Source organism: Dipodomys merriami, unplaced genomic scaffold, assembly GCF_024711535.1.
Source record: "Dipodomys merriami isolate MVZ:Mamm:240054 unplaced genomic scaffold, mDipMer1.0.p SCAF_35, whole genome shotgun sequence".
NCBI classification, from domain to species: domain Eukaryota; kingdom Metazoa; phylum Chordata; class Mammalia; order Rodentia; family Heteromyidae; genus Dipodomys; species Dipodomys merriami.
In genome coordinates, this window is record NW_027205048.1 from 14,609,718 (window position 1) to 14,637,224 (window position 27,507).

The following is a 27,507-nucleotide window of genomic DNA, read 5'->3' on the forward strand; positions in this document are numbered from 1 at the left end:
CCTGACTTACCTTTTACTAAAAGTATTTTCACCTCCATGAGAGCATTTGGCCTGTATCAAAGCAAGAAGATATCCTGGGTCACCCAGAGCATGAAGGGCACCGCAATACTGCAGCTCAGCTTTCAGTTCCAAGCTTGCTTTCTTCTTCTGTGTTTCAGGGCTCTGACTGGGCCCGGTGACAAATGCCACGTGGCTTCTCCCGCTGGTGAGTCTGGAGTTCCTATGGGATCAAGTTCAGGAGTCCTCCACCCAATGAACTGAAAGTGTGAGCCGGTGAATTTCACACTCAAAGTGTACCCACCCTGGAGAGTGGCTTATGGCTGGATCACTTCCTTTATCTCAGTTTGGTTCCTTAATCTGATGCTGGTGCTTCTTTTCCAGCAGTCTGGGGATTAGCTTGCTGGATAATCTCACTCTGTATATTTCTCTGTCCAATGTCTTTCTAATACTTTGAAGTAATAAAGGTTTATAGTTCTCTTTAACAACTCTAAAACAATAAGTTGAATAGATAAAATTGTAAGGCCCTTTGGCCCTCAAAGTAGACTTTCAACACTGCTAAAGATCTGCAATTATCCATTATTTCCTTGAAAGCTAACTCCTTTTAGATTAAGCAAGTGGTAATGCTTGTTTAAACATGGGACTTTGTGTGTATGTGTGTGTCTGTGTGTGCGTGGTGCTGGTCCTGGTGCTTGAACTTAGGGCCTGGGCAATGTACTTGAGTCTTGTTTTTGTTTTTTTTGCTTATGATTAGTATTCTACCATCTGAGCTACAACTCCACTTCTGGCTTTTTTGGTGGTGGACTGGAAATAAGAGTCACACAGATTTTCCTGCCCAGGCTGGATTTGAACCACAGTCCTCAGATCTCAGACTCCTAAGTAGCTAGGATTATAGGCGTAGGCCACTGTCACCGGCTGATAGTTCCTTTTAATTGCCTAAAAAGTCTTACTGTATTTCTCTGGTTGTTAAGTACATAGTTTTATTCTGGTAGTTGCATGTTTAACACCTTTAGAAGGTGCTGAAATTAGGTTTTCCAGGAGGCGCTATAAGCTATGTTTCTAATTTTAGGAGTAGTGACAAATTAAAGAAACATGAATAGTTCATTATGTTGTAAAAGCACAAAGACAGGCAACATCAGCCAAAGCGTGTGCTTTTCTGTATTCCTCTCAACATTTCCCTCTCCTCCTTTGCCCATTCAATCAATTGTACACGTGAGCAGCTGTTATGTTCTGGGGGCTGCCTAGGTAGTGGAATGCAGAGGCTCTGGATGGCACATCTGGGTTCTCAGAATGAAGCCATGGAGGGAGGGAGACTCTGAGAAGAAGCCCACCCTTGAGAAGAGCTTTGAAGGAGTGATCAGGTTAGTGAGAGGTAAAGTGAGGACTGTTACCAGTTACCCACAAGTCCTCCTGTCCTCACTGTTAGTGATGGTTCTGTATGCTGGTGCTTCATGTCCAGACCTTATAGGTCATCCCCCGTCAAATTCTTCTTAGCTCATGTAATTTCAATCTGACCACCTTCTGTCACATTTCTATCACATCTCTAAAATGACTTCAGAAATCCTTTGCTGGCCGTGCCTGGCTTCAAAGCAAGATCAGAACTATGTGTTTGTGCCTGAGATTCAGGGTTTGTGTAGAGACTTCTAGGTTCCCCAGGATGGAACAATGAAATCAGTACTGGAGATGGAGAAGACTCCTGGGTTGAGAAGCTGAGAGAAAGGGCAAGAGGGCCCTCCGGGGACTTTCAGGGTGGCCCTTGATCCCAGGTGACTCTAAAGGGACCAGTGAGGTAGCTGGGGAACCAGGAAAAGCACTTATCTGGTAAGTCCTCCCCATGAGCTGAAGAGTGGACAGGCCATTCCCCAACCCCCACAGCCTGGAAGGGAAGACACGCCTTTCACTGCCCTGTTGAGTGCTGTGTGTATACTTAGCTGACTAAGGCAATGTGGTTTGGCAATGGACTTTCCCACTCTTTCCACTGAAGAGAATATAGCAGTGGATTTTTTCCCTTCAAAGATACAAATAATTAGGATCAATGAATTGCTCAGTAATGGGAGATACATATATATGTGGTCAAGGAAATATTTACCTAGCCACTGAAAATGATAGTTATGAAGATGCTAGTGGACATAGAAAGTGTTTTGATATATCTTTAAACAATGATGTATGTAACTGCAACCCCTCTGTACAGTATCTTTGCAACAAAAATATATAAAAATAGTTTATGCAATATGTTATGGCTGTGTGAAAACATGCATGCTGATAGGAGCTACAAGGGACTATCTAAAAACTACAAACAGTTTCGGTATTATGGTGATGGTATTAGTTAAGGTAATGCACTAGCCAGTGTAAACTAATTTGTGTAGTCTAGACTGGTCTCAATAAAAAGAGAAAAACCCCAACTCCCTAAGTCTTAACAAACTAGAAATGAAATTTTGCTCCTACCAAATGCAGAACTGGTACTCAGGGACCCAGGCTCCTTCTAGATCATGACTACTCTGTCTCAGACCTTTGAATTCCTCCTATTCAGTGGGTCTACAACAGACCTAGAGGAGTTAGTCTTTTCCTGCTTATATTCGATTGGTCTGAATGGGTCACATGGCCCCATCTAGGTGCAAGGAATGCTGGAAAATGTAGTCCTTACTGGATTACTGTTTCTTAGTAACAAGCCCACAAGATGGGCTAAGGGTACAATAACCGAACTCTTTGATATCTGTAATACTTTAGTATTTAGCTATCTATATTGGCCTCTGATCTCATCTCGTTTCTTAAGTATAGTTGAGTTTCATTAGAAGTATTTTTATTTTTTAAGATAAAATCTCAACTATGTAGCCCAGACTGGTATCAAACTTATCTTCCTGCTAAAACCTGTGGAGTTCCAGGATTACAGGATATACCACATCATGCTTGTTAGTTTTTTTTTTTTTTTTTTCCTGTTGGTTGTGGGGCTTGAACTCTGGGCCTGGGCACTGTCCCTCAGCTCTTCAGTTCAAGGCTAGCTCTCTTACCACTTGAGCCACAGCGCCACTTCCGGTTTTCTTTTCTGGTGGTTTATTGGAGATAAGAGTCTCATGGACTTTCCTGCCCTGGCTGGCTTTGAACCGCAATCCTCAGATCTCCTCAGTAGCTAGGATTACAGAAATGAGCCACCGGTGCCTGGCTGTTAGGTATATTTTTAAGGAATAAAAATGTAGAGATTCCAGTATGTTCTTTTATCTCAGGAAAGCAGGGACATGTGCGCTTAGGAAATTAAGATGACTGGAGAGAAGGGACTCTGGCAGACAAAGAAGAGCAGAAATTAAATTGAACATCAGACTCAGTGCTACCTCTCATTTCCAGACTTTTGCTGGAATATTACCTGCTTTAGACTGAATTTTGTCCCTCCCTGACTTGTGTCTATCAAAGTCCTATTTCCCAATGTTTTCTAGTTGGAGATAGGTCCTTTAAAGTATTATTAATGCTATATGAAGTCAAGAGAGTGGGACACTAATCTAGTATGACTGATGTCACTGTAAGAAGAGGAGACACTGTGGATGAGAGCCAAGGAGAAAAGTCCCGTGAGGACACAGCAAGAGCGCTGCTGTCTGGGAGCCACAGAGACAGGTCTCAGCAACCTGGCAAGGCCTTGACCTTGGGTTTCCTGCTTTAGAACCGTGGACATAAAGGGTGCTGTATAAGCCACTCAGTCTGTGGCCTTTCATTGGGGCATCTCTAGGAAACAGACGCATCACTTCTTTTCTACCAACTTTCTGTCGAGATCATTTTCTTCTTCAAGCTCAGAAGGGTGGACCTTCCTGGGAAGCCCTCTGCCTACTTTCCCCAAGCCATGCGACAGGCCTGCGGTTAATGTCAGAATGCCATCTTATCTACAATGTGAGCCCACAGCAGGCGGGGACCTCCACCACACAGTGCGTGCTCACCAAGTAAGTGGCTAGCAAATGAATGAAGGACCAGCATTTTGAGACTAACTAGGATGTGGCAATGCATCATGTTGACTGGTTGAGGCTGGCCAGCTGCAGTTTTTGAGCCACGTGGCAGAGTCTGGGACCCTTCTATACATGTACCATCTTTACTTAGGCTTGACTGCTCAGATTCTCATGACACAGGATGAGAAATGACCCATATGGGGAAAGAGGACTCCGTTTCCTTAGTATCTCACCAGCTGGGTTTTGGTATGGTTTGGATATGTCCTCCAAGGGCTCATGTGTTGAAATTTAATCATTATTGTGAAATATTAAGAGGTGGAAACTTAATCCAACCATAAAGTTTAGAGCCTTTGGTGTATAATTAGGATAAATAAGGTCATAGGGATAGATCATCTCTTGATTGAGTAACTGGGAGGTTTTGGTTTTTTGTTGTTGTTGTTGTTGTTCAAGACAGGGATTCATATTCTTTTTGTTGTTGCTGTTGATCATGAGACCTGAACTCTGGGCCTGGGCACTGTCCCTCAGCTCTTCAGCTCAAGGTGAGCACTCTACCACTTGAGCCACAATGACACTTCTGGCTTTTTCTGCTTATGTGGTACTGAGGAATCAAACCCAGGGCCTCATGCATGCAAGACAAGCACTCTATCACTGAGCCATCTTTCCAGCCCAGGGATTCAAATTCTTAATCTGACACTTTTGCTCTACCACCTGAGCCATGCCCCCAACCCCAGACCTGGGAGTTTTATATGAAGAGGGACTCAGACATACACATTCCCTCATCATTTCTTGCTACATGATGCCTTGTGCCACTGTTGGACTCTCCCAGCAAGAAAGCCATCACCAGATGTTGACATTTGACATCAGTCAAAATAAACTTCTTTTCTTCACCTTAGCCATTTTGTTATAGCAACATCAAGTGGATAGATACAGAGGTTCCTGTGGGATAGACTGCAAGGTTTGTAGGCTTTGGAGTAGAGAGCTCACTGGTTTTCCTTCTGGCCCACGAATCCTACTTTTTAGTTAACATCCCCACAGGAAGGTAACATTCAAAAGATCCCGAGTGGAGAGGTTCAGTAAATGAGGTGATATGAGAGCATGGGAAAATCAGCTCCTCTACAACGAGGATGTTGCTAAAATTGCCTACACCAATGTTTTCCAAACTCGGAATCTATTATCTATTTATCTGTCTATCTGTCTGTCTGTCTATCTATCTATCTATCTATCTATCTATCTATCTATCTATCTATCTATCTATCTATCTATCTATCTATACATCCATCTATCTATACATCCATTTATCTATCTTTTTTAAAATACACTTTTTATTGTAAACTATTGTACAGGGGCTACAGTTACATGAGTAAGGTAATGAGTACATTTCCTATCAAGTATTGTGTCCTCCTCCATTGTTTTTTCCCTATCCTCCCTTTCCTCCCACCTCCACAACTACTCTACACTCCTCCCGTCTCCCCCCTCCCCACCATCTCCCCCCTCCCCACCTAAATTGAAAAGTTCACATTTCAACATAGTGTCTTGTACATCTCATTGTTACAATGGGTCAACGGTATCCCTATTTAAGCATTTTGTTTTTTCCCTTCCCCTCCCCAAGCTAGAGAAGTGTATATACAAGATGCAGGGCACTGACATCAAATACAGTGAAAACAGGGGTTATACCGTGGGGGAGGAATATACAAAGAAACAAAAAAATCACATGGAGCATTATAAATATGTTCGAAACAATAGCAAAAAAGAAAAAAAAAACTTGTGTCCCCATCTTGGGGTTCATTTCACTTAACATCATCTTATCTGCATATCATATGTGCATAGCCTTTGACCTTTTCTGCTTGTCCCAGACATATACAAGTTATTGCAAATAAGGGAAACCATGGAACCTATGTTTCTTTGGGTCTGGCTTACTTCACTTAATAAAATTTTTCCCAAGTCTTTCCATTTCCTAACAAATGGGGCAGTGTCATTAAAAATATGAACGCTTCTCGAATTTGCGTGTCATCCTTGCACGGGGGCCATGCTAATCTTCTCTGTATCGTTCCAATTTTAGTGTATGTGCCGCCAAAGCGCCTATCTACCTTCATAATCTGGAGAAGCGTATCCCCAAACATGGCTGAGCCTTGGTATGAAAAGCAAGATTTATGACAATTTACCGTGCTGCCCTTTCCCTCAGCACTGCAGGGCCACCTGGGAAACCAAGGGTCCCCAGTCATGACACAGATGAGCAGCCTGACAGCAAAGGGAAGAGAAGGACTGCTGGGAGCTGGTTCCCAGAGGATCGCCTCTCTGTGGCTTGTGTAGAGGTTTCCTGGAAGACCCCACTCACAAAGCTGTCTTTATGTATCTGCTGGGAGCACCCCAGCGTGAGCGGCCTCTTCCTCAGGGACAGCTGTCTGAAACAATCAAGCAATTGTTTAAGGGAGTAGCTTCCCAAGATGGTAGATAGCAGTTGAGACCAATAGTATGCAAACAAACAGGAAAAAAAAAACTTAAAAGGAAAATCTAGGAAATGAGATGTCTATGAGGGCTTTGAAAAGCTCTGAAAAATTCCAAGAACTCAGAAGGTCAAACTTAGAAGGTCACATGCAGTGTTTAGAGCTGTGCACCTGCCCAGGGCTATGTCCAGGCTGAAGACAGACATGAGAAGTCCCTAAAGGCTCTGCTTTGGCTAACTTTGAGATTGTACAAGTAAGAAGTGAAGGTCAGGAGAGATTTGTAAACCTTCTGGCTGAGTGTTAAGGACTATTGAAGCCCTCAGCAAAGGCTGGAAGACCTACAAGCCATAAGCATTAAGCTAAACCAGTAGATAACTACTGAGCTCACTGAGACAAGATTTTAGTGGCCACACATAAGAGGACTTTTCAGTGTTGATTCAAAGTAGCAGCAATCATAAATCCTTAGGAAGAGGAAAAATCTGATTCTCAGAGTTGTCTTAAGTTCTTGTTTATTATTAATTGTTATTATCATTGTTACTTTACTGGTGTTTGAACTTAGGGCCTTATTCTTTCTTTACCTGCTTGTTCTGCTGGTGCTCTACCACTTGAGCCATGCCTCTAGCCTTACTTTTTTGTACTGATTCTGGGGTTTGAACTTAGGGCTTGGGTGCTGTCTCTTCGCTTCTTTTACTCAAGACTAGCATTTTACCACTTTGCATCATAGCTTCATTTATGGCTTTTTAGTGGTTAATTGGAGATAAGAATCTCAGGACTTTCCTCCCCAGCATGGCTTTGAACGGTGATCCTTTGATCTTAGCCTCCTGAATAGCTATGATTATAGGATTGAGCTGCCAGTGCCTGGGCCAGCCCTGCTTTTTACTATTAATTAATTAATTTCCACAGCTGAGTTCTACAAGAGCTTTATTTTTTAAAAATAATTTTTATTGAGATTAGGTGATTACATAAATTTCACAGTATTGTGAAATCATGATACTTAAAGTCACACACACATTTTAACCTTCACAAGGCAAATTGTCATTATCATACTATAATGTTTGTGAATTTATGAGCTTTGTCAATACGTTTACTGTTTATTGTGGAGAGAAAGTCTAATGGAATTTTATACCCAGTTATTTTTGAACCATGACCCTCCATAGCTCAGCCTATTGAATAGCTAGGATCATAGGCATGAGCCACTGCACTCAGCTATATTATATTACTTTAAATGTGAAGTTTTCTACAAAAACTACATAAGATGTAAATAAACAAATAATTGATACAGAGGAAGAAAAAGAGCCAGTCAATAGAAACTGTCCCTGAGAAAGCTTACACAATGGATTTATTTGACAGTGACTTTAGATCACTTATTTTTTAAAACATTACTTATTTAAAAGAGGTGGGAAAAAAACAACTAAAGGAAACCATGCATAAAGACCTAAATGAAAGCCTAAGTGATATCTCATCAACTCAGAATACCACAATGTGAAATTATGAGGAGGAACCAAGAAGAAACTCTGGATTTGTAAAGCACAGTGGCAAAAATGAAAAAAATCCCCTCTTGGGCCTCAGCTGCAGATCTTCTCCAGTATGAGAACCAAAAAAAGTGCATCAAAACAAAAGAGAATGAAAACAGATGAACAGTTGTGAGGTCTGTGGGACTCCATGAAGCATGTACGTACACCATTGTGGGAACACCAGACAGGAGAGAGAAAGGGACAGAAAAATATCACTTAGAGAAATGATCATGTGAACTTGCAAATCTGAGGAAAAACATCATGCGTTTAAGAAGCTCAAAGAACTTTAGATAAACTCAAAGTGCTTCACAGCTAAGCACATGATAACTAAACTGTCAAGAGCAACATGGAAAGAGGAACTCTTAAAACATCACCAGCCAGGTGCTGGTGGCTCACATCTGTAATCCTAACTACTCAGGAAGCTGAGCTCTGAGGATCATGGTTCAAAGCCAGTCCGGGGAGGAAAGTCCTTGAGACTCTTATCTCTAATAAACCACTAGACAAGCAGAAGTGGGGCTGTGGCTCAAGTGGTAGAGCACTAGCTTTGAGTTGAAGAGCTCAGGGACAGCACCCAGGCCCAGAGTTCAAGCCCCACAACCAACAAAAAAAGAAAAAACAACAACAAAAACAATCAGGTAACATAGCATGAACAAAGGACTCTGAGGTAGATGGGCGACTGCATTTCCAACAGACATCAGAGACAAGAAGAAAGTGGGCAAAACAGTGCCAGAAGACAAGGCTGTCAGGTGAGAATTGTATCCAGCAAGAGGACCCTTCAATAAAAGGGAGAAGTGAAAATATTCCCAAATAAAAGTGGAGAGATTGGGGCTGGGAAGGTGGCTCAGTGGTAGAGCACTTGCCTTGCATGCCAGAGGCCCTGGGTTCGATTCCTCAGCACCACATAAGCAAAAACAAAAAAGCCAGAAGTGGCTCTGTGGCTCAAGTGGTAGAGTGCTAGCCTTGAGCTGAAGAGCTGAGGACAGCGCCCAGGCCCAGAGTTCAGGCCCCACGACCAGACCCCAAAAACAAACAAACAAAACAAAATAAAAGTGGAAAGATTTTGTTGCTAGCAGACACAAGAAATCCTAAGGTGAGACTTCCCAGCTGACCCGAGAGGACAGGACACAGACACACAGATGTGCATAAAGACACAAAGAACATCAGTGAAGGGAAACATAAAACAATTTATTTTTCTGTTTGTAATTCTTTTTTTTTTCTGCTCTCTGATTTTTAAAGAAAATGATGCAATACTCATAAATTTGTTAATTGTCCTACAATGTAACTTGTATGCCAATAATAGCAGAAAAGAAGGGAGGAGAATAGAACTGTCTAGGAATATAGTTTTTATATAATGCTTAAATTAAGTTGGTATTAATCTGGATTAGAGTATTATAAATTGAAGTGCTAATTATAAACCTAGGGCAAACATGAAGAAAACAACCCAGAAAAGGAGGGAGGGTGAGAAACAATAGAATTAACATGACATATGGATCCATTCAACACAAAGGACGGCAATGGATAAACAGAGCAACAGAGACACATGAGAGACGTATACAATAAATAGAAACATGGCAGACAGAAACCCATCCCGTTAGCAATCATAGTAAATGGAATGGTTTAAACACTCCAAATAAAGGGGAGATATTGACAAAGATGGATTTTAAAAAATGACTTCACCCTGTGATGTCAAATGACATACATTTTAGATTCAAAGACACAAGGAATAGAAAAAGATACATGATGCAAAGAAAAAGTCATTGAAAAAGCTCCTCTACCGCTTGAGCCATGTGTCCTATCCCACGATGGGTTACATTTCAGTAAGCTCATTGTAAGTTAGAATACTGGGGTGTTGCTTATTACCTGGGGCTGGCAATGGCCCACAAACCCGCTCTTCTATGTCCTCTCAGTTGGAATGACAAGCATGTGCTAGCACGGTTGGCTTGCTTTTGCTTCAATAGGGGTCTTAGTAACTCGCATCAGTAGAGCTGCCTACCATAATTCACCTGTGTTAATAATGGTTCTTCTTGAAGAGCACAAGAGATCTGAATGCACTAGGAGATGACTGGGCTTGTGTGTGTGTGTGTGTGTGTGTGTGTGTGTGTGTGTGCATTTAATTAACAAGTTTCAATGAAAGGAAAATGGAGGAGTTAACAGGCCCTGGCTGGCCTCCAGTTACAATCCTCCTGATCTCCCCCTCCCAAGTAACGTGGATTTTAAGCATGAGCGACTGTGCCGGGCTTCTAATAACAATTTGTTCTTAGGGTCTATTTTGTCGAACAGACCCTGATTTGCAATGTTTTGGCTAACAATGTTGTCTTGATTTTAGGAATGTTTGAAAGTAATACACGTTCATTGTACAAAGATGAGCTTTAAGTGTGGAAATTTTAATTTTCCCAGGCCGGCAGCACGGTGAGAGTGAGTCACAACACCCAGTCGGTGACATGAGTACCAGGCAAAGCCACCTACCCAGACTTCACGGATGTGCCACTGTGTGTTGTTCTGTAAGCTAGTTAGGTATATTAAATGTGTTATGACTTTTCATTTTCTAACTTGGATTGGGTTTATCAGAATAGAACTTGTCATGGGCTGGGGCGTGGCTCACGTGGTAATGTACCCAGTTTACAGAGTAAAGATCAACCCCACCTGGTCATCTGACAGCCTTTAGCACCCCGCATGGACATCCTGGCCCTGCCACTCACTGGCTTTGTTGTCTTGAGAGAATGCCTTGGCATCTTTGAGCCTCAGTTTCCTCCGTCACTAAAAATGACGAGGATACTTTAGCGTAATCAATCTCTGTTAATGGTTCTTACTGAAGAACCATTCGGGTGCAGTAAGAGATGAATGGGCTGGGATGTCTATGTATCTAATAAACAAATTTTAATTAAAAAGAAAATAGATGAGCTAATTAAAAAATGATAGATGTGTATGATTAACCCCCCCTCCCCCGCTCAACGGCAAGCAGTGCAGACATTTTCCGTGGTGTGTATGTTTTCTCACTTGTTCACTGACGGCATGCAGTAGGACGCCAGTGGGTGTCATGCGTGCATTGGCTGAGATTCCTGAGCATGCGTGATCTGATAATGCGTGACCCTAGTGGCTGTTCAGTGAATGCTGTGCCTCCTCTCTTAGGCTCTGCAATGACATTGGTCTTGTGCGTTAGGGTTCATCTTCTTACGCACCGTACACATTGTCCTCTGAGCTCATGGCTCAACGTCTCCTGGTCTTTCCACAGTGCGGTGTATAATTGTGGTATAGATCTGCTCTAGAAATATGTCGTTGAGAGCGAATGAGAATCGAGAATCTAAATGAAACAATTAATTGTGATCTTGTTTTAATTTGTAAGCTCGTTTGGCAATTTTATTATCATCTCACAGATTATTCAGATTCTCTAACTCTGCTCTTCTGCTTTCCCCCCTGAGAGCCATGCGGACTTCAGAGCCGCATCCACAGCGCAATACAGAGCACACAGTAGGTGCTCAACAAGCAGTTCATGAGATCACCGAGGAGCAGCACAACGTGGCTCATTTTTATTAATGAGAGAAGAGAGAAAAACACAGAGTCTGTTTAAGACATGAGCGATGTTCGTGTCAGGATGAGCAATGTGTTCTTACCTACACCACGTTTGCAGACCTGCTTTTGGGAGACAAAAACAAAAGGTTATTTTGAAGGCAATCAATTCTGCTTAATTTTAACATGGCCACGAGTGCCAGGCGATTAGTGTTTTCTCACTAGCTTAGCAACTGATGTGGCAGAAAAAAAAAATATTTGGCAAATGCAGACCTGAGAAGTTAGATGTAGTGCCAGCCTTGCTAAAGGAGCTAGATACATTTTTTTTGTTTGTTTTGTTTGGTGCTGGAACAAGGACTTAAATTTAAGGCCTGGGCACTGTCCCTGAGCTTTTTTTTCTCAAGGCTAGTACTCTATCACTTTGAGCCACAGCTCCACTTGTGGCTTTTTTGATGGTTAATTGGAGATAAGAGTCCCATTTTCCTGCCCTGGCTAGCTTTGAACTGTGAACGCCAGATGTCAGCCTTCTGAGTAGTTAAAATTATAGGTGTGAGACTCTGATGCCCGGCTAGACACAGTTTTTAGATCAACGACTTCATAGTTCTTGAAATGGGCCCTAGGAACTTCCCATCCAAAGAAAGAAATGGATGGAAAGGAAGCTATTTAAAGTGCTGGCAATAAGGTTGAATACTAGAGAATAAGAAAACCAGTTGAGTTGGGCACTGGTGGCTCATGTGTGTTATCCTACCTGCTCAGGTAGGTAGGGCTAAAGTTTGAAGCCAGACTGGGCAGACAAATTAGAGAGACTCTTACCTCCAATTACCCAGCAAAAAGCCAGCAATGGAGGTATATCTCAAGTGGCAGAGACTTAGTCTGAGTGAAAAAAAAAAAACTAAGGGACAGTGCCCAGGCCCTGAGTTCAAACAGCGCAAGGAACAATCAAAACAAAGCAGGAACTCTCTTGAGGAATTTGAAAAGTAGATCTATTGCATAGTAAAGAAATTTGTACCTTAAAGAAATCTGCCATTGTAGTTCTTACCAGACCCTCCAGCTCCCTAGGTCCTGATTGACAAGACAGAACAAGGAGAAGAAGTGCTGGAGCTATTCACAGAGAAATTCCATTTCATTTTGACTTTGCCTTTCCCCCCTTCTTCTTATCAATTAGAGTGTCTTTGTTAAAATGATGACATCCTTTTCACAGCAGTATGTCACTGCAGTCAGCAGGGTAGTAAACCTCTTAAATGTGACTAATGTACTCACAAATTCCTGCCCAGAGCACTGTTTCTTAAGGAGGTTTTCTGCATAAAGGGTAGCAATTCCCAGGATACAGCTGGGCAAGGCTTCTGGCTGGGGAGAAACATCTACCGCAGAGGTTGTTGGGATTCAAGATCCCTCTGCCTGGGAACCCGTCTCTACGCTCCATCTCTGTCTTGTGATAAGGTTACACTGAACCGGGCTGGCATCCTTCAATGTTACCAATCCAGCAAACATTTGCAAATAATTTGATGTGCTGTCAGCTAGCAGGCTTCAGTGAATCCTTAGAATTCAACAGACTAATGTGGGTTTTCATGCCTTCAGCTATAAATAAGTTGGATATGCAAAAAAGTTTCTGTGATGTTTATTTAATAACAATATTTTAAGAAATAAATCTTGATTATTCCATCGCGCTCCAATGGAAATCTTCCACTCTGCCAGTTGCCTGTGACCTGGGGCGATTCCTTCCTGCCTTTGTCTCCTTTGATAGCGTTAAAGAAACATGCTTGTTTTTCTTTTCAGACTATCGGAAGTGGCATTCGGATGCTTGTTCTGTGGCTAGACTCAATTCAAGTAGAATCACCCCTCTGTGGGATTGTGGGCCCCCGGTGCTGGGACCCCAGGAAGTGGACATGGGAGGTGAGGCCTCCTGGAACTCCAGATGCAGAAAAGCCATGGCTTTCAAAGGACCCAGGAGGGAATTCTGATTGGTTTCTGGGACAAGGGACCAGGGCGGGGCCTGTGGAGACACAGGGCGTAGGTGATGCGCCAGGCGAGGCTCAGAGGCCAGACACACTATCATGGCGGGACAGGGAAAGGGCGGCCGGTCTTGCCCACTCTTTGCCTAGAATGAGGTCTTTCAGAGGATGGTTCATTTGACTGCACTGTACTCAAGCCCTGAACTCAAGCCTCAGAATCAGCACACACACTCAGTTCAGGCACTGAGGTTTTTTTTTTTTTTTTTCCACCTCAAGGCTAGTATTCTACCACTTGAGCTATATCTCCACTTCCAGCTTTTTTTGGTAGTTAATTGGAGATAAGGCTATCCAAAACTTGCCTGCCCAGGCTGGTTTTGAACCAAGATCCTTAGATCTCAGCCTCCTGAATAGTTAGGATTACAGGCATGAGCCATCAGTACCCAGTTTTGTTTGTGTTAGTATACTCCAAATGAGTGTGCATCTACCACCACAATCAACTTTAGAATATTTTTACTACCCCCAAGAGCAACCTCACATTCCTTACTTTTCTGCCTTTGCTCAGTTCCTGGCAAAACACTATGTTCTTCTAGATTTGCCCATTAGGGCATTTCTCATCAATGGAACCACTTGGTCTGTTGTCTGGTTCATCCATGCTGCAACTGGACAACATGCTCACTGCCAGCAGGAAGCAGCGTCCTTGAATTCTCTGTTTCTACTGTCCCTTCGAAGTACCTGGCACCCAGAAGGAACTCCACTAGGGTAGAATGATCTAGTACTTCCCGTGGTAGCTATGGCTGGCCTTGGACGGAAGACTGGAATACCTCCATGGCTCTCATTTGTACCGTGAGGTGGATGGGCTCTGGCTCATGGAGATTCTAAAATTCCAGAGATTTGTAAAGACTTTTTATCAAGCTTAATGTGGCTCTAAATGTAGAGAAATACTATGTGCAGAGCAGTTGAGACATGTCAGATGTCCCCAGCCTTGGGGGAGGCCCGGTTTGTCTGCACAGTATAGCTTCACAGACAATTTTATGAAGATTTTTGTTCTTTTCCCCACCCCAAATTAAAATATATAAGTAAAGAAAAGGGCAAATCAGGCTTAGAAATATTTGGGTTGCCTTTTGGTATCTATAAAGTTTTTTGAGAAAATATGCTCATTATGATTATACCCTACTAAGTAGAAATATATCCGTATATAACCATGATTTCGTTTTTACATTTTAAATAAGTAGACTGGCTTTTTCCCCCCTCAAGCAAAGTCATAATTGTATTTATTTTAAATTTATATCCTGTCGGCTTCAAAAAGGAATTTGAGGCAGCCAGGAAAATCATAAGCTATAAAATGAGCAAGCTCCATTTTCTACTAATAAAATAAAAGTTAGGATCTCATCAGCGAAACAACTTCTCTTTGTGCTGTACTGTGTGCAAATATTTGGATTACTAAAGTGAATTTATGAAGCAATTACTTTTAATGCTATAAGAGGAAATTAAGTACTCATTGATTCTTGATTTATAAGCTTGAGCTAAAGATCGTGAAAAAGCAAATATAACTTAATTAAATGTCCTTTGGCTTTGCTACTATTGAGGTCTTCACTCATAAAGTTAGTAAAACAAACCATTCCTAGGACATAAATGGATATTGGTTCTTCCAGTTAGGACGCAAATAATTTACTGGTTAAATATATTCAGCAAAGTTAACCCAAGTGAGAGATTTTTCCCAGTGTCCTCTGGGACTTAAAGAGATAAAAGCTATTGTAGTTTTAAGAAAACCATTGTTCTGGGAATGATAGACACTAACTTGCTGTAAAAGCCAGTAAACAAAGGGGCATTTCATTTTTTCCCTATTAGAAAATATATTTTAATATGCTAACAAAATAGACTATGGATTGGTGAAAGAAATAGAGCTTGACTCTCTCTCTATTCATTGGCTATACCCTTGTGGTTATTCAGTGCTGACAGTGAACACATTAACCTGGGATAATTTAATTGAGTCTTCCAGTAATGTTGCTATTTTTCTACCCTGAAGTAGAAATGATTTTTAAAAATTGGGTTCTCGAAGGTAACACTTCAAGTGATGCATACCACAAATCACAGAGCCAATGTGAGTCATTTGTTTGTTCTTACTGACTAGGAAAAAAGAATAAAGAAAGGAAAAATGGAAGAAAGAAAGAAAAAAACACAATGAAAAAAAGACACTAGGTAGAAAGAAGGCCCAATGGGCCAGGAGTCTCCACATGCAGTGTCCCTCCGCCATCCCTCTGCATGTTGGTTCACTGGCATGCAGGTTTCCTACTGGCTGAGCACTGGAAGGATTGATTTAAATCAATTCCAAAGGGGCGTAAATGCTCCATGCCAGTTTCACATGGAAAAGGAAGGGATGGAGAAGGGCTCTTCCTCATCCTTGGGGAGCAGTGGAGTCTGACCCTCCATGGCACACAGGCTGGTATCAGGAGGAGGGCAGCAGGCACACAGCGGGAGAGTCGACATCTTGGACTCTGGTCAAGCATTTGGATAACGGTTATGAGAAGAAGAAGGCGGAGACGCTGAGAAAATGAACTCGCCACAGGCAGGGCGTGGGTGTGAGGGTGACCAAAATGGAGTATCACAGACCAGGGGAGGGGAGGATTAAATAACAGGAATTTACTTCCTTGGGTTTCTAGAGGCTGGAAATCTAAGGTCAAGTGTGTGCAAGGCGGGTTCTGTGCACCTCTTGGTTTGTGGGGGGCCATCTTCTCCCTATGTCTTCACCTTCCCCCCTATTCCCCCCAGGGCATCTGTGTCTTAATTTCTTCTTTTAAAGACGCCAATTGGATTGACTCAGGGATCCTCCGGATTACTTCATTTTAACTGAATTCAGGCTTTCAAGATTCCATCTCCAAATATAGTCCTATTCCAAGGTGCTTGGGTTAGGACTTCAACAGGTGAATTTGGGACCAGTTTGATCCATAACAAGATTGAAAGTAATTACTTTTAAAGCTATAAGAGGAAACTAAGTACTCATACGAATGGCATCCACAAGGGATCAGAACGAGCGGGTCCTGTCTGTCCCTCTGTCTGTGTTCTGTACATTTCTGGCAGTGATGTGTTGGTGAATGTTGGCCAGTCAGCTCTCTGGGAACCAAGAACTGATTTGCTGCATTTGCAGGCTTCCTCGGTGCGGCCCCTCTCAGCCCGGCACTGTAACTTCCTTGACTCTGGAGTTGGTAAGAAATGAGCAGGAGCAACTCTGGGGCAGGCAGGAACTGGCTCAGGTGCCACTGGTTTCTATAACCAAGAATGAAAGAGGAAGGTAGAGAAATGGAAACTCAAGTGTGTGACGATTTTAAGTTATTCTTGTAAGGCTTGATAAGGTTCAAACATATTATGTAAGATAAATTATCTCTAATAACTTCCCTCTTATTTTATTGTTAAAATAAGCTAGTCAGGTGCTGCTGGCCTACGCCTGCAATCCCAGCTACTCAGGAGGCTGAAACATGGAGGATTGTGATTTGAAGCCAGCCTGGGTAGAAAAGTACAAGACACTCCATTGCCAATACCTTTAAGGGCCATCAGTGGGTATGGCTTCTTTTGTAAAAGACGTAGTGGATAAAGAGGGATGGGCAAAAACGTGGAAGGAAGCAGGCCACAGTAAGAATCTCAGAGATGATTTCAAATGGAAAGGCACTGATTAGGGCAGTTAAGTAATGGACATCTTGTTGTTTACTTTTCCTGAATATTCCCCCAATATTATTCTAATTCCCACTTGAGGAATTTTTGTTTTCCCCTCATTAGCTGTGTCTCTTGAGATAGACCACAAAAGAGTATAGATATCTCCAAAGACAGACTAGGAAAAGGTACAGAAATCAGGATCTTGGTGATATCATGGGGGAGAGGGGTGGCTGGATCAAGCCTGACCTAAAGCTTGTTTTGTTGGTCCAAGAACCAGTATATTTAGTTTTAAAGGACATTTGAATTGGGGGTTTCTATTACTTGTAATATGCATAGTCTTAGTAATACAAAGAGGTTAACCAAGCATGTCAGGCACTGGTTACTCATGCCTATAACCTTAGCTACTTAGGAGATGGAGACCTGAGGGTTGTGATTCAGTAAGCCAGGGCAGAAAAGTTCATGAGACTCTTATCTCCAATTAACCACCAACAAGTTGTAAGTGGAGCTGAGGCTCACTAGTGCTTTACACACTAACTAGCTTTGAACAAAAAAGCGCAGGGATGGCGCCCAGGCCCTGAGTTCATGCCCCAAGACCTGTACAAAATTTTTTTCTAAGCATCCAGGAAAAAGCAAATGAAAATAAAATTGTAGTGCAAGACATTAAAACTCACCAGAGACTAAATAGGCACATTTCCTTCCCAAAGGAAATAGGGTAAGGTAATTCACAAAGCAGGGCTAATGGAGATACAAGGTACACAGTAACCTTTTAAACATGAGTGCCAAGGGCACACGTGAACATTTTCACAATTCAATCACAACAAAAACTTGATCATGCCAATCAGTCTTGGAACTAATAACCAAAGTGCAAGAGAAACAAATCATTAAAATCCCAGTCACTCAGTCAACCAAACCCCAAACCTTCTCTGTAAGCATTTTTTTTAAACAAGAGGAAATAAGACTTGTAACTCTAGATTGAACAACTAGAAAATAATTGCGATAAAATAAGACTTCAAAACCTTGAGATATGGCAAACATTGGACTCTATATCATTTTCTATTAAGTACTTTATTAAAAGGAGAATACATCACGACTTGAGCATCCAATTCAAGTAATAAAAAGAAACTGTACTTTTCCTTAGTTTTGCAGTGCACTTGAAACCTCAACTTACATTTAAGTGAACTTATATTTGAGTGAACTTATGTTGAAAAGAAGCTTTAAAAAAAAAACAAAACCAGAAATTATAAAATCCAGGTGCTGGTGGCTCATGTCTATAATCCTAGCTATGCAGGAGGCTGAGATCTGAAGTCACAGTTCTGATCCAGCCCAGGCAGATAAATTAATGAGTTTTTTTTTAAATCCACCTCCCATTAACTAGCCAAAAGCCAGGCATGGCTCAAGTGTTAGAGCGCTAGTCAGGAGCAAGAAAATATAAGCCCTGAAAAAAAAATAAAAAAGAATCTATAACTCTTAGGAAGATAGGAGCAAAAACATTAATAAATTAGGCAAATATAATTAATAAATATGAGAAATAGTTCTAAAGCACTTAGTTATCCCACCTGTTAGCTTAATCAAGAAGTAAGGAAGAGGAAACTGAACACTCGTGGGTTAGGCCTGTAATCCTAGCTACTCAGGAAGCTGACTGCAATTCAGAGGACTGAAGTTTGAAATTAGCCCTAGTAGAAAGTTTGAGAGACTGTCTCTAAAATGACTGGCAAAAAGCTAGGCTAGAGATAAGGTTCAAATAGTATACAGTGCCATCCAATCAAGCAAGCTGAGCAATTGTGAGGTCTTGAGTTCAAACCCCCAGGGCCAACAAAACAAACAAACTACAAACATGAAAGCAGATGGCACGCAGGAAATGAAGCAGAAATACTGACAAAAGCACCTGATCCTCAGGTGAGCACTTGCTCTGTTTTGCCCTAATTCATTCAAATTCAGGTATGAAATAAATGATTTTTCAAGTAACATATACAGCACCAAAAAAAAAAAAAAAACCCCAAACAACTATCGGCTCTAAGATAACTAGAAAATCCAAGGAAAGGCTGAGGAACAGGGAGAAGATGGAGGAGGCTTTGAGGCATCTTTGTGGGGGAAGTTCCAGGGTTTCATGAACAGTTTGTTCAAGCTTTAAGGAACAGGTAATTCCTATGCTTCATTAGCTCTTTCAGAGTACAGAAAAATAAAAGCAAAAACTCCCAAATGTTAGAAACACAAAATTTTCTCTAAATGAGAGCAGACAGTGCAGACACCAGCCTAGCCTGTTGACCGACAGCAGGCTGGTCTCATCCAATAGCATGTAAAAGCCCCAATCCTCTATTAAATATATGATATCAATGTATTTATATCTTACGTTCATCCTTATGATAAATAACATACTTACTATGAGTCATTAGAGGAATTTTGACCAAGGGAATTCTTAGTGGAAGGAACAAGGGAGTCTGATTTAAAGAAATCTATTAATACACTCCAATAAACTCTAAAAAGTCATTTAATGTGTTTCAGTGCCTACTCTTTATTTTTAAAAAGGCTGTGGTAAACTACAGATAAGTGGACACTTCCTGGATATAGTTTTATGATGTATATTATATCATATAAAACAATAGACAGTATCCTGCTTAATGATAAAAACACTAGAGCTAATGCCCATTATAAGTCAATAAAAGATGAGAATTTTTATTATTACTATTCCAATCTGATAGTGGCGTCCAATTTCCCTGCCAAAAAGGTTTTAGCAACTGAACATGGACGTGCCTGTGACCCCCACTCCTGCCGGATCTGGATTTATCATCCTCGTAAATCTCTGCCACCTTGATAGAGAAAAATACTATTTTATGGTGGTTTTAAACTATCATTTCTTTAAGCACTTCTGAGATGAAATTTTACATTGCAAAGCCATTTGTGCATTTGTGAAGTGTCAACGCAGGTCCTTTGTTTGATATTTCTTGTTTGGTGTTTGTTGTATTTGTCAATTAACAATAGTAACTGATCTTCTTACCTGTGAGAAACTGAGTCATGAGGGTGTTAGAACAAAGAGCAGAAAATACCTCCACAGACCAGATCATCTTTAATGGAAAGTTGAAGAGGGTTGCCATGGTGATGAGGTATGGCACAGTGGGACCAGGGGTGGAGGGACTTGAGTAGGGAGCGTGGGTGAGGGGCAGGGTCCCAGGTAGCTGGAGGGTTCAAGGTGCTTCATGAGTTTATGGGTCAGGTCTGGCTCCTGCCCCATCTCTCAGGGGCCCATCACCCTGGGAAGGATGTGGGATTTGATGTTTAAATTAAGATTCAGGATGGGACACTGGGCTGGAGAAGTTCTGGAAGATCCAAGGCTGGCCTGGACGTAAAGAGAGAGATTTTGTTTTGAAAATAACCAATGTGCAAAGGGCTGACAGGGTGGTTCAAGTAGTAGAGTACCTGATTAACAAGCATGAGGCCCTGGGTTCAATACCCAGTATTGCCATGGGAACAGGACATCATTGAGTCATGGAATTCTCAGGACTCCCAGGGGTCCTCCAAATGCCCTTTGAGAAATACTGCTCAAAATACTGTTATCAGCTGGGCGCCAGTGGTTCATGCCTGTAATCCTAGCTACTCAGGAGACTGAGATCTAAAGATAGTGGTTCCAAGCCAGCCTGGGCAGGAAAGTTTGTGAGACTCTTATCTCCAATTAATCACCAGAAAACCAGAAGTGGCGCTGTGGCTCAAGCAGTAGAGCACTCTCCTTGAGCTGAAGAGCTGAGGGACAGCACCCAGGCCCAGAGTTCAAGCCCCACGACCACCACCATCACCAACAAAATACTGTTATCAATATTGTTCACATGGGCTCCAAAATGCAGCTTAAACATAAAACCTAGAATTAATCTATTGGAAGAGAACTTCATGCCTATCTTGTGCTAGACTTTTTAAAATTTCAGAGCACTCTTCAGAGTAAGAATTGTCGCTTTCTACTCTGCCTCTTCTGCTCTGTTCTCCCTTTCCCAACCCCCCAACCCCACCCCCCTCCCGAGATCTCATACTAGTAGATGATGGTAGATTGCTGGAGAGATTTCCAAATCAAGTCCATCTAATGTCAAAGCTCAAATTGTCCCCATCGTCCTCATTTATCAACAAATTTTCCCTTATTAATACTACTATACTCAGCTAGGCTATGGAAATGACAGACATTGTTTTTAGTTCCCTGAATGATCTGTTTAAACACAGCATGCAAATTGGGAGCTTTCGTGTGGCTGGAGGCTGGACTAGCCGGCCCTTCGCTGGTCTGTACCTGTGCAGGACACCCGTGTGCTGCTCTGCATTCATTCTGATAAATCACTCAGCACATATGTTAGCATATTACATCACACGCTCTGGCATGCGGGTGATAGTTCCATAGTAAATGGAAGGATCTGGCCCTCTTGTGAAGAATAGGCGGTGATGGCAGATCAATTCCTTAAAAAGATTTTCTCTTTATTACCGTCAAGGGGTTAGATCTAGGATAGCGTAGCACACAGGCAATAAAGGTGAAATACAGGATGCTGTGCAGATAACGACTATGCACGTTCTTTTTTTCTGACAGTTATGAAGGGAAAGCAAAACCGCAGATGTCTGATAAGAGACATCCTTTCATTATGTGTCTGGGGATGGAGGGACAAGTGAGAGAGGACCAGGAAAAGACACAGGGAAGCATAAGGAGGGTAGAGAAAGAATGGAACACTCTTGCATTCGATGGTGGTTTCTCATGACTGCACATCTGTGAACAATATTCAAGATTTATTTCTTGTCTCTGGGAAGTCCTTGCTGGGCTAAAAGTTGCTGTCTGGGGCTACCTCGCCTTCTGTGAGAGGAACTCTTGGTGAATGAAATCCCAGTTTTGTCTTCATTCCGAATGTGTGCTGCATGCATCTCTGCAAAAAACTGCTGGGATTCCAACTAGCAAGTGTTAGAAAAGCTCTGGTTGCACTGGGGTCCCAGATGTTCTGAAGCAAGCTCTGATCGCTTCCTCTTGCACAGTAGAGCGATCTTTTCCCTATGTCTTTTCCTTCTCACTTTAAGGACTAGCAAAGTTAAGAATGAAAACCAAGATCCTGCAGCATAGTTTCCCCCAAAAGAGTTTCTGTGACAATACCATCCACAGGGAAATGGAGAGACAATTGTGGCAAGTGTTTCCACGGGAAAGGAACAAACCAACCCCCCCAGTGCCTGCTCCTGCCCACACTGGCCTGTGAAAATCTCTGTGAGCGACAGCACTCATCCAAAGCACAGATCCACCCTTTTAACTCAACTATTTCAGGGTCCACCCATACAAGCCCCAGAAACACAATCTCAAAGTTGTCTAGAGAGCGTCACCCAGTAAATACAACTAAGATGACTTTTGTTGTCCTGGTCACCAATTCAGAATGGAGCCATGCAGAAATAATCAAAGCTGGGACTGAAAAATCGGACTCACTGCCAGCTGACCTGGAGATCTGTCAGGGGTCCAGATTTGCTTCCTGTTCAGGTAAAAATATAGTCTTCTTTCTTCATGTGTATGCCATCAATGACCTGTTTAAAAGAGAGGGAAGATGTACATTATAAAGCAATCAATAAATGGAGGGCATAAACTATTAAACAATGTAATCCTAAAAGAGTTGAGGGAAAAAGGAATATGATAATACATAATGTCAACATCAACTAGTAACATTTCTAACACTTCGGGTTTTCCTGTTTGGCCTGGTTCCTCTCAAGTGCACCTGTATGAACACACTCCTTTCCTTGTTAAAAATGCATATTTGTAATGTGATATAATTTGCATTTTGGTTTTTAAAAGTTCAATGCCATATCATAAGCACTCACAAAGTTTCTATACAATCTAATTTAATTCATTAAGTACCACAATGATTTTACTATTGCAATTAAGTAGTTAACTTCCACAATTAATTAATGACTCCAGTTGATTAGTCTCCTGTGACTGTAAGTGCAGGTTGTGTCTAAATTGTGCGTGAGAATATATATGTGTGTACAAGTGTCTGTGCGCACGTGTGTGCATGCATGTTGAATTGCATTAGAGGCATGAGTTTACATTCTGACACAGAATTTGTCTGCATTTTGTCTGTGTCCTGAAACTTGGTAGGAGACAGTTAACAGTGATGGATTCCTTCATCAGAAGGACAGGCTTTTCAGGCTGTGGCATGATAATTACTGGATGCTTTTGGCCAAATTTACAGTGAGACTGGGGACAACAAGCAGAGCAAAAGAATTTGAAAACCATGTAGAACAGGAGTGAGTTGAAAGTTGTGGACAAGGAAGGTCTGGTCTTTAAAGGAATCAGCGTCACTCAAAAGAAGACAAGCATGCCTGGCTGGGACAGTGGGAAAAACACTTTGAGGTCACTCCAGGAAAATGGCCATATCCCTCAGCCTCGTACACCTTGCAGGGTCTAGATTATAAAACAGACTTCCCTTGAGGGGACAGCAGCCTCCAAGGCACTTTGCTTGGACGGGCTGTCCAGGGAGGTTTTCCAGCTAGCCAAGTCGTGGTGCATGGCCTTTGGGTTTGCGCGCTGTCCCTCAGCTCTTCAGCTCAAGGCGAGCGCTCTATCACTTGAGCCACAGCACTACTTCTGGCTTTCTGGTGATTAATTGGAGGTAAGAGTCTCATGGACTTTCCTGCCCAGGCTGGCTTTAAACCATGATCCTCAGATCTCAGCCTCCTGAGTAGCTAGGATTACAGGCGTGAGCCACCAGCGCCTGGCCACAGCATTAATTTTTCTGTCTGGTGTTTCTCAACTTGGAATTACTTCTTACAAAAAAATCTCTTTAATGTTTTATTATGCCTCAGATTATTTCCTTTACAGGATTATTCCTTCCCTCACAGTTAGATAACCTGTCATAGTGACAGCAGTTAGATCTAGAGTCATTTGTGGGAGGATTTATTTTATTATAAATTCAGATTTTAAAATTAATATGGAGCTGTGCAGATTTTCTATTTTTTTTTCTTGTCCAAGTCTTGGTAATTTGTGTCTTCATGGGTTTGTCCATATCACTCAAATTTTCAACATTATTGTCTTAAATTTTTTCCTAATATTACCCTCTTACTGTTTTAATATCTGTAAGATCTGGGATACTACCTATTTTTCCATTTCTGATATTGATCATCTCTTTTTGCATTATCAATCTAAGTTTTGTAATTTTATTGATGTTTTTGAAGAACTGGCTTTTAGTTTCGCTGATTTATTTATTGTTTCTATTGTGTCACTTTCTGTTTTATCTTCATTATTTTCTTTGGGTTTTATTTGGTTCCTTTTCTGGATTCCTAAAGGAGAAAGCCAAGATCACCAAAAGTAGATCATTCTTTTTTTGTAAAACAATTATTTAATGTTATGTATTTTTACAATATACCCTTTAGCTTCAACTTCAAAAGTCAATATTTATACTATCATTTGGTTTGACATAATTTCTAATTTCTCCTGTGATTATTTTTTGTCATGTGAATTATTCAGAAGTACATTTATTCATTTCAGATGTTTGGTCATTTCCAAGATATCATTGTTTTGATTTCTAATATAATTCTATAGTAGTTAGAAAATACATGGTGTATGAGTTCAAATATAGCCAAACTTGGTTTGGTGAATATTCTCCATCTGCCTAAAAACAATTGGCATTTTCATGAAGTTTGTTATAAATGCTCACTAACTTGTATTTGTTGATTATAGTATTCTGTATTTGCCTGATGTTCGTCTCCTTGCCCATCAACTGCAGGTGGAATATTACAGTAATTAAGGCTACATTTTTCTTCCCCTCGCCTACTGCTTCCTATGGTTGTTGTTGTTATTATTATTATTGTGTTAGTCATGGGGCTTGAATTCAGGGCCTGGGTGATGTTCCTGAGGGTTTTTTTGCTCCAGGCTATCACTCTACCACTTTGAGCCACAGTACTACTTCTGGTTTTCTTTTGGTTTATTGGAGATAAGAGTCTCACGCCTTTTCCTGCCTGGCTAGCTTTGAATCATGATCCTCACATCTCAGCCTTGTGAGTTGCTAGGATTACAGGCATGATCCATTAGTGCCCAGCTCCTATGGTCATTTTATTTTCCAATATGTTCTTAGGCTCTATCGTGATTGGGGAAAAGCACATTTAGGATTGCTTTATCTTTCTGACTAATTGCCCTTTTATTATGAAAATATTCCTGTGTTGTAATAGCCCTTGAGTTTATGTAGTTTTCCAATAATTTGTAATATATAGTTAAGATGATGGATATTTTTTTTTCTGTCCATACTATTAGCTTGCCAATTCCTTTAAAGCTTATACATTTAAAGTAGAATTCTTTTTTTTTTTTTTTTTTTTTTTTTGGGTCTGGTCATGGGGCCTGAACTCTGGGCCTGGGTGCTGTCCCTCAGCTCTTCAGCTCAAGGCTAGCACTCTACCACTTGAGCCACAGTGCCACTTCCTGCTTTTTTCTTTTTTCTTTTTTCTGTGTGGTGCTGAGGAATCGAACCCAGGGCCTCATGCATGCAAGGCAAGTGCTCTACCACTGAGCCACCTTCCCAGCCCTAAAGTAGAATTCTTATACAAATAGTTGGCTGAATTTTTAGTTCCATGGAATTAGGTCAAAAGAAAGTCAATCCAGAATAATAATAAATGCATTACCCTGAATGGGTCCAGAAACTGGTAAGATAGTAGGAATTATTTTAGTATCCAAGAAGATGTCTTACTTACTTGGAATAGAGAATGTTTTAATCTTCGGATAATTAAGTACTCTGGACTAGGATATTGAAGTAGAGAAGCAAGATTTCATTATTTTCCAATAATGTGTGGTCTTTAGGCTGCGGTGTTCCTGGGATCAATACTTTTATCTCTGGGAGGGCAGTACACGTTCATTTTGTTACACACCCGACACTGCCAAAAAGGCCGCGGCTCCTTACACATAGAGGAGCTGGGGCTCTTTCTGTAATGAATTCTCCAATGGGCATGAAGTGCTCTAAAATGTGCAAACTCTTCTTTTAGCCAGCATGATGTCTAGCAGTTTCAGTGAGGTTTTTGTTGTTGTTGTTAAAAAGAACAAAAAAATCGCCTTCACCACAAACAATTGTTCTTCTCATTTCTGCCTAGGATTGTGAAGCCCCGCCCACTCTTCAGATAACTGATCACCATTCAATACCAATAACAGTTAAAAAGTCTCAACTTCTGTCCACAGTTGTGTGTAAATTATAATTTTCATACAAATTGTATCCGTGTCAAAGAGGATAGTTGTCCAAGGCCAGCTCCAGACAAAACAGCGAAACCTGGGTTGGGAAGGTGGCTCAGTGGTAGAGCGCTTGCCTCGCATACATGAAGCCCTGGTTTGATTCCTCAGCACCACATAAGCAAAAAGAAAAAAGCCGGAAGTGGCGCTGTGGCTCAAGTGGTAGAGCGCTAGCCTTGAGCTGAAGAGCTGAGGGACAGTGCCCAGGCCCAGAGTTCAGGCCCCACGACCAGACCCCCCAAAAAACAACAACAAAAACCCCAGCAAAACCCTATTTTACCAACAAGCTTGTGTCTTGATGGATACCTGTAATCCCAGCTACTCAGGAGGTGAAGGGGAAAGGATCACAGTTTGAGGCCAGCCCAGTTTGTTAACAAACAAACTAAAAGCCAGGTGCTGGTGGCTCACACCTGTAATCCTAGCTACTCAGGAGGCTGAGATTGGAGGCTCACAGTTCAAAGCCAGCCCAAGCAGGAAAGTCCATGAGACTCTTATCTCCAATAAACCCCTAGAAAACCAGAAGTGGTGCTGTGGCTCAAGTGGTAGAGTGCTCACCTTGAGCTGAAGAGCTGAGGGACAGCGCCCAGGCCCAGAGTTCAAGCCCCACAACTGACAAAAACAAAACAAAACAAACAAACAACAACAACAAAGAAATCCTAAAGGCCAAAAGGGCTGGGAGTGTGCTTCAACTGGTAGAAGATCCTGAGTTCAGTCCCCAATACTGCAAAAGAAAAAAATAAGTCAACATTAAAAGATACAACTATTGAGATACTAAGTGCTTTTATGTAGCAATATATTTTGTTATACATATAACATGTGCTGTCCTGTCAAGTACCTAACAGTACAATTAAGAATTCTTATGTATTAGAATTTGATCTTTCACCTCAGAATTTAGTTTCTATGTTCCCAACTCCATGTGGAAATGTGGTTTTTAAAATTCCCTGGTGCAGCATAGAACAAGTTGACCTTTTTTGAAGGAGTTTGCTAAATGTTTAGGAGAATACTAATTGTAAATTCAGACCTGAAGACACATATTGTCTAAAAAAAAAATTAAAGTGCTAGTTACAAAACTCTCCCTGAACTGTGCTAAAGGTTTTTTTTTAATATTTTTTTTAATATAATAGGTTCTCTGCCAGGCAGTGTTTGAAATCTAAAGGTCAAGATTTTTCTGTTGCTGTCTTCTGACTAATATAGTCACTTGACTGTGACTTGGACTTGGTGTCTGAACTCGAACAGTACAAAGATCTATTCATTCACTGCTTGCTAAAACAATGGTCCTTCCAGGTGGCTGAAAAATCTAGATCATGAATCTTGATGGAG

At 41.5% G+C, this 27,507-nt stretch overlaps 1 non-coding gene across 1 annotated transcript; it reads right to left on the reverse strand.

Annotated features, from left to right (window-relative positions):
• Positions 1 to 5,899: 5,899 nt before the first annotated feature.
• LOC138803986 (U6 spliceosomal RNA) lies at positions 5,900 to 6,002 on the reverse strand. Its single transcript, XR_011365111.1, has one exon. It is a non-coding gene; the product is annotated as a U6 spliceosomal RNA (small nuclear RNA).
• Between the last annotated feature and the right edge of the window lie 21,505 nt (positions 6,003 to 27,507).